Consider the following 8625-nt stretch of genomic DNA (forward strand, 5'->3'; position numbering starts at 1 on the left):
ATTCCCTCAGCAACATCCAAGAAGTGTTCACGGAATTTGTTGAGTGTGATACTGGGACAACTGAACGTGCCATTGCTGACAAAATATTGTACACTATAACTGACAAACTAGGGCTCGGTATGACGAATCTCCGTGGGCAATCTTATGATGGAGCAGGCAACATGACAGGAAAAATTACATGGTGCAGCTACCCAAGTTCTGGGAGTAGAGACAAAGACGATTTACATTCAGTGCAACTCCAGTTGGTTGAACTTATGTACAATGAAGGCTTGCAAAGTCATACCAGTGTCCAGTATGATAACTGTTATCACTGAAGCCCGCAGATTTGTTAACAACTCTCCAAAACGCCAGAATCATCTGGAGGGCTTCATAAAGAGGTCTGATGACTGCCAGACCAACCGAACCAAGCTACTCGATGTTTGCAGATCACGGTGGATCGAACGTTTTGATGCTATGGAAGTTTTCCTGGATCTACTACCTACAATAATCGCTTGCCTGAAGGATATGATGAGCTCACCCCATGAGTGGAACAGGGAAACTATCAGTGCCACTCGAAGCTTGTGCCTGTCCAATACATAGTTTGAATTTTTGTTCTTACTGATTGTAACCAGTAAAGCGTTGCCGGCTAAGAAAGTACTGTAGTTTTGTAACCAGTAACTTGTTGCCGGCTACGAAAGTACTGTAGTTCTGTATCCAGTAAAGTGTTGCTGGCTACGAAAGGACTGTAGTTTTGTAACCAGTAGTGTTGCGTGCTGCGAATGGACTGTAGTTTTGTAACCAGTAAAGTGTTGCCGGCTAAGAAAGGACTGTGTAAGAAACTACAAGCCAGAACCATCGACATCATTCGTGCTTTTGAACATGACAATGATGTCAAACACTTGGTTAGTTCAGTGATGGAAGATGTCGATTCTTTCCATGATGGATGCTTTGAGCAAGCGAAAGACATTGCTGGAACATTCAAACTGGACGTCAAACCCCCCAGGAGGTGAGGTAGACAGACACTCCGAAACAATGCTCCTGCTGAATCTGTAACAGACTACTACAAATGCAATGTTACCATCCCACTACTTGATCATTTAGACCAACAATTGAATGAGAGGTTTTCTTCAGCCCAGAAAAATGCCATTAAGGGAATGCAGATTGTATCTGCGGTTCTCCTGAAATCTGATATTGGAATCTAGGAGTTAACTCAGCAGCTGGCAACATCATACAACCATGATCTTCCGGAGAAGCAGTCACTAGAAGTTGAGCTTAGGATGTGGGTGAGGAAATGGAAAGCATGGGGGAAAGTGGTACCCAGCAGTCTACGAGATGCTTTGCCATTTGCAGATGAGGATTTTTTTTCCAAACATCAGGATCATAATACACCATGGATGTACTATTCCCGTGACCAGCTGTGAGAATGACAGAAGTTTTAGTGCCATGAGTCGGCTGAAGACCTGGCTCAGGAGCACGGTGACAAGTGAACGCCTAAACAGACTTGCTTTAATGAATGTCCAGTACAGTGCACCCATCGATATTCTAATAGCCATTGCTGTATTTGCAAGGAAACACAGCCGACGAATGCAATTCGTGGATCTTCTCTCCCACTATGCTGATGAGTGAGCACAAAATAACTGAATGTGATTAAGAGCTCAGTTGCATGTTATTTCGTTCAGTATGTAATATGGTGCTTAATTACATGCCACAATTTGACAGGTTTTGATTATTGTAATTGACTTGTTAATCTATTTTGCTACCGTCCGTTGAAAATTACTGTATGTCTGCATCCCGATGGTAAACAAATGTGTCTTGTTTTCTATGTGAAGTATGAATAGTATTGCACTGAACAAACTGCAGGTGTCTGAATTTTCAATCGAGCTTTACTTAATCCGTTTTTGCAATATCCAAGGGCAAATTAAAAAAAAAATCAAGGAGGCTAACTACATTATTCAGTAACCTTGTGAAACCGCCCCAGAAAAACCAAGGGGGTCCACAAGTCCCCTTAACAAAATCTATTGAGTACTGAGACTAAAGGGGTCTTGAATAATGCCAACAAAACTTTAGGCAAATCCCCCCAAAACATCCAGAGTCCGCCCCTGGTGAGATGGAGGGATGGAGGGGAGAGTATATGCAAGGGAGGTGTGTGAGTTGGAGAGAGGGTAGACAAATGGCAGAGGACAGGGCGACAAGGAGGCTATCTATTTGTCGTCACTATTTACAGAGTCAAGGCATTTGGCAATAGATAATCTCGTAAGGGGTGGTAACAAACATTTTGCTTCCATGTCACTTTCAGTTTGGCTGTCCTTCCTCCAAGTCACACATTGAAGATACAACATTTAATTAAAAGAAAAAAAAAGGAATCTTGACTCCCTCTTCAAGTCCTTATGCTTACACTCTATAAAAAAACGAACCCCACACTGTTTACCTTTCTGAAATCCCCAACTTCGATCACAGAACAAATTGCACAAATCTAAGACAACCCAGAGGAGCTTGGGAAAAAAAAAAACTGCTTTGCCCTGCTCCATCAGGTGGAGACAGGCCGATAAAAGCAAGGATAGATTCAACCCTCACCTGTGTGGATGAGCTTAGTGGATATCGTTCTGGCTGGCGAGTGAATTTCCACCCGCCTCAGACTTGCTTATATCAGACCGCCACAACACCGAGTTATACAGTCTTTAATTTTAAACTCAGAGCCTTCATTTTCGTATCAAACTTAAAATCAGTACTAATAAATTTTGGCTGAATACTAAGTTTTCAAGCACGTATAATCATTGACAGCAATTACCTTATCAATAAACGCAGATTGAACGTTAATTCATCAAACATGTAGATTTACTGACATCATTTAACTTATCGTGATGAGATACCACCCACCTTTAGCTCATTAGAGTATGAAAAACAGTAATATATTTGGCTAAACGTCAATCCTTCAAGCATCAAGACTCAAAGACAGCAGTTAACTCGTGAGAAAAATTCCATGCATATTTAGCTCTCATTAAAAAAAATTACTTTCGGCAACTAGCATCGCCGTATGATGCAGTAAGTGGAACTAATTAGTGATGATAAACTACTCATATCTGGGTCTCATTAAAAGTATCTAAATATCCGTTTCGGCAACCAACATGACCAGAAATTTCATTGGTTAAAGGCTCGTTAGCGTAGTGGATAATTTGTTGTCTGCCGTCCGGGTTCCCATGTACGGTCAATAATTTGATGCCTCATTAGATATATCTCATAACTGCCACTGTCTAGCGTAATAAGCTGATTAGGAAAGATTTTTGTATATCCACAGCTGAAGCAAGAATTTACCTTTGCGTGTGAGATGGTAAGACTGATGCCATCCCTTTCTCACGTTCTTTCCTCCATCCTCCTTCTCTCTCCTGCTTTCTCTAATATTTCCCTTCCTTCTTCCCTCTTTTTTGCTCCTTCCTGTTTCTATACCCCCTTTCCTCTCTCCCTCCCTCCCCCCCATTCTCTCTCCCTCTCTCTCTCTCTCTCTCTCTCTCTCTCCATCATCTCTTCCCAACATCTACCTGGCCTTAACTCCCCCAAAAGGTTCTGCTACAGGTGTGACTCAAATAATTTATGGAGAGCAACAGGTGTAATTAACTGGTCTCGTCAGGTGCCATAACCGCTTCTTAAGATTAAACACCGCGCTTAATGTGATTACGGGACGCTAACCAGTACATCAGGCAGATTACACACCTTGACCTGAGTTACCGGCCTGAACACTTGACCTCTGAAAGCTCTTGGATTGGTATGAGTGGATGTATACATGTGTGGGAACTATTTTGCACATACCTTCATATGTTAACCTCCTTGTTTACCTGTCTATCGATCAATCTATCTATTTTCTGTCGTTGATGATGATGAAGGTGTTAAAGACGTCCTTTAAAGTGACGAGATGATAATGACGACGTGACGGGTATCTGAGGGCGTGACGTAAACATCTATGGCGGTGGGATGTGTGCAAGGGTTTCTTTTCAGTGACGTATGTTATCTTGCCAATGGCCGCCTCCCACGCGCTTTCTCCCCACCTGCGTAAAATCGAGTTCCTGTCTTTCCTCTTTTTACCTACGTTTTATTTCTTATTACTGTCGTATAAATGAATGAATGAATTAGTGACTGAATTAACTGGTACGTACTTTACGTAACCCTACACCTTTCTGTCTGCAATGCTTGGTGGATGAGTTTGGGAGAGTGTGTAAGAAACGGAATGGTGAATGTAGGAAGAGTAAAGTGATGATCTTTGAGAGAGGTGGAGTCAGTGAATGTACAGCGAGGTTGGATGGTGAGGAATTGGAAAATGTGAGTACGTTTAAGTACTTGGGTAGTGTGATGAGTAAGGATGGAGGTTTGGAGGGTGAAGTGCTTGAAAGGGTACAGCAGGGAAGAAAGGTTGCTGGTTCCTTGAAAGCAGTGATAAGAAACAGGGAAGTGAGCATGGAAGTGAAAAAGTTACTACATGACAGTATTGTGATACCAACACTAACGTATGAAGTGAAGCTTGGACGTTGTTGGAAGGACACAAGTCAAGAGTGAGAGCAGTGGAAATGAGTTATTTAAGAGGAGCCTGTGGAGTCACATGGAGAGACAGACTGACAAATGAGGATATAAAGGAGCGTTGTGGTGTGGATGTGGATGTGATAGGATGCGTTAGGAGGAATACACTGAGGTGGTTTGGCGATGTGGAGAGGATGGAGGGTGAAAGACTGACGAAGAGAGTGTATGTGAGTGAGGTGGAGGGGTGGAGAGGGAGGGAGAGGCCGAGGATGAGATGGAGGGATGGAGTGGAGAGGTATATGAGAGAGGGGTGTGTGAGTTGGGAGCAAGGCAATGGAATGGCGGGGGACAGGGCGACGTGGAGGCGATTTGTTTGTGGCCACCCCGAACGAGATTCAGGCGTCTGGCAATATATATATATATATATATATATATATATATATATATATATAGGCTTTACAGCTTGCTTTCAAGGCCCAGTAGTCCTCCTACGTACCGTACACCTCTACATGTCACCACTTCGGCGCTAACACCCACCGTCCATACTGAGTACATGCTAGGGCTGTCTCATACAGGACTGGTGTATTGGTATTAGCGGGGGTATTTTTACGACATGTCGGCGGGTCTTCTGGTAGATCAGTAAAGTCTGATTCTTATGAAATTCAAATCCTTAAACTGTTCCCTGCCCCAGCGGGATTTGAACCCTGGTCCGTTAGGACTGCAGGCCAACTCTCTACCGATTGAGCCACCGCTCTCTCTCTCTCTCTCTCTCTCTCTCTCTCTCTATATATATATATATATATACACACACTTTTCATTCTAAGGACAATTATATACATTTTTTAATTTTTAATGAGGGTCATATGTATAGTTGTCTGCTACACATTTTTTTTTTTTTTTTTAAAGGCATAATACATGGAAAAGCCTACCACATTCTTTTTTAGCTCTGGATTAGTTTATTATTTACTGTGAATTTGATAGAGACTTATAATTGTCTCCCCTCCCTTCCCCTCTCTCTCTCACACACACACACACACACACACACACACTACACGCCACTTAACCTCACGCTGCCGCGCCACACAGCGCCACATCACAAACATATCACTACACTCAGTCACATCACACACTGCCACACCTCTTAGAGCAGCACATCTAGCTAGCCTAGGAAATTTCTGAACACCTCTTCCTTAGCGATTTATTTTGCACATCACACCTTAACATCCCTCTTGTATTATACTGATGAAAACTATATCAGTTTATCAAAATGATGTAAAATAATAAATATGCAAAATAAATCGCTATAGAAAAGGAACTACGAAGCCTCTGCCACCTAAATAACGCCCTTAACATTGCCATATGGGAGACTGCGTGATATTTTTTCTTAAGCCTCCCCCCTTTTTTTTAATCGCCTGAAAAGTTTCCCTTATATGTTGCCTATATTGTTTTTAGTGTTGAGAGTTTATGGATCAGTTCTTATATATGAGGAGGAAAAGCTGTAATAAAATAAATCGCTAAGGAACAAGCGTTACCAGCCTATGAAGTTTTCAGAGCCATCTAGAACTCGACTGGGTGACTTAAGAACCTCGTTGCTCCTCTTCTTTAGCAATTTATTTTCAATTCTACATCTTGACATTCTCCTGCATGCCATTGTTATTGTTTTAACATTTACATTATCAGTAACACACAAGAGGATACTAATGTGCAAAATGTGAAATAAATCGCTAAAGAAGAGGCGTTGAGAATTTCCATTGCCATCCAGCATAACCATCCACACTCCCGATGCCATACCTTCCCTTCCCCAGTTCCCAAGGGCTTTCCTAATACCTTATAGCCTTATCAGTGGGGGTCGTGGCATCTGTGTCATGTCCTTAGTCTGGTATTTCCCGTGTCACACTATTTTTTTTTCTCTACTATGTTGTATTTCTTAATTCATTGGGCAACGTGATGCATTCCATGCGACAGTGAATGCTCGAATTAACAGGTTTCGTGTACAACATGAATAATTCAGAAAGACAGTTAGGGAATATTCGAATAAACAGGTTTCGTGGACAACATGAATCATCCCAAGAGACAGTCAGTGAATATTCGAATAACCAAATTTCATGCAGTTTTCATGAGATGGGCCTGAAGCACCTGAATGTCTTTTGTATGGGTCAGCATAAACTAACTTTTTTTTTTTTTTTTTTTAAACTCTAACTTGGTTTAAAATTGCCATCTCTCCATGCTGAATGCTGATCAACATTGCAATAGGATGCTAGTCACGAAGTGCCAAGAAATGGGTGTAGAGCCGTAGCATTGTCTTATTCTGCCACTGAGCTATGTGAATTAAGTTGCAAAATTACGAAAATCTGGGCCAAGTTAGGGAAGAATAGGTATAGTAGTAAACATTCCATAGCAGTAATCATTCCCAGTGTATCAGTGTTGATCAAATTACACATACATGGTTACTCTGTTATTTTTATTGTCATTTTTCGTACAAATTTTACTTAAACTTTCTCCACGCCATTTTAAGTGTTGTTCTTCTGACAGCTTTGCTGATTGATGGTTATATCTGTTGTTGTTATTTCTCTCTCCTGAGTGAAGGATTATTTCGCGTTTAACTGCTTGAATCAGATGGCTTATTAGTTAGCGTATCCTTATTATTCTTATTCTTATTAGTTTATTCTTTTGATTTGCCCTCCAAGCGAATTTATTCAATTAAAGAGAGACTTTCCGAGGTGTAGGGTTAGATACAGCCTTCATTAGCCACCTCCCTGCCAGAAACCCTTCCTAAAGCTGAAAAAATCGTCTGATGGCACTTTAAAATGGAGAATACGTCATCGGCCAGGCACAGGGAGGAAGGAAGCAAAGATAAATTCCGATAGTACAGAGAAGACAATAAACAGGAGAGTCACAGACTAGGTTCACTCGCCACAAAAAAAGGACAAAAAAATAAGATAATGTTTTGACAGTATATAAGGGACCAGCCGTGTCACCTAGAGGAGGAGTAAAGAGACAAGACACGAGAAAGCAATAACACATTTTCAGCGAGACAAGATGACCTCAAACCTACCGTTGGTCATTCTTCTTTCTTCAGCTCGAAGTTGGTAGTGGAAGACATCCTGACACTGAGACAATACTACTTCAATCTTTCTCCTGCCTTATTTTTTTCTTTTTTCAGCCTAAGGTAATTTACAAAGGACAAGCTGGCCCAGCTTTATTTTTCATCTCAGTTTAACCCAAGACAGGCCAAGCTAACGTAATTAAAACGTGCTACTATGTTAACTTAAGAGGGTCAGTTTACCTATGACCCAAGTAATGGGTCTTGAGTTTATCTCACTGCTGCCTTTCCGTGTTTTTTGTTAAGAAATATACCCGAGAGTCTAAATAATCAACAATTGTAAAGACCCTCACCCCACAACAGTCAGGCATAGGAAATGATGGACCCCAAACCTACCTGTTCCTGCAGAATTTTACCAGCTTAATTAGTATAATTTTTTTGATGGATTATAATAAATACGGTTTGCAAACTATCTGCCGCTAGTATAAATGCTCCTGTAAATGTTGACCTCTGAGTGTGGCCGTGCATAGTAAACAGACAGGTAAACAGTGTGAAAGATTAGACCGTAACATACAAAACTATAAATCTGTTGTTGGTAATATATATCATTCACTACACCACGGTTATGTAGTTGGACAAAAGGGTTTAAGACTCGCATTCCATAAAGTATATAACAAACTACACATTATTTACTATCCCAACAAAGTGGTCTAGTCTTCATGGAAACAACGTATTTCCTCGTCACAGAAGTTTAATAAATACACCGTGCAACTTGTCTTCCTCTCACCTCCCTTGCCACGTTTGATGATATAGACAAACTAGGAGATGAAACGTCTTAAAAAACTGATATATCTGGGGAAAATATTGTAAAGCTGATATGAAGCTAAACTAATAATGAAAGGTTTACTTTTCTTTTGGTTATTAGTGAGATCTGGTGTCTGTGTTAGCTTCGTCACTCTCTTCGGTTATTTGTTGGTATTTCAACATGACCTCGTGATAAGAGTATTTGGTGATTTCATGAGAGATCTGTTTTATACGAGTCATTTAACACTTCCATTTTCATTTTTTATTCCACTGCTGACTACATAGGCGTCTGG

Source organism: Coenobita brevimanus, chromosome 81, assembly GCF_032717465.1.
Source record: "Coenobita brevimanus isolate Jiangsu-jjx chromosome 81, ASM3271746v2, whole genome shotgun sequence".
Classification (NCBI taxonomy): domain Eukaryota; kingdom Metazoa; phylum Arthropoda; class Malacostraca; order Decapoda; family Coenobitidae; genus Coenobita; species Coenobita brevimanus.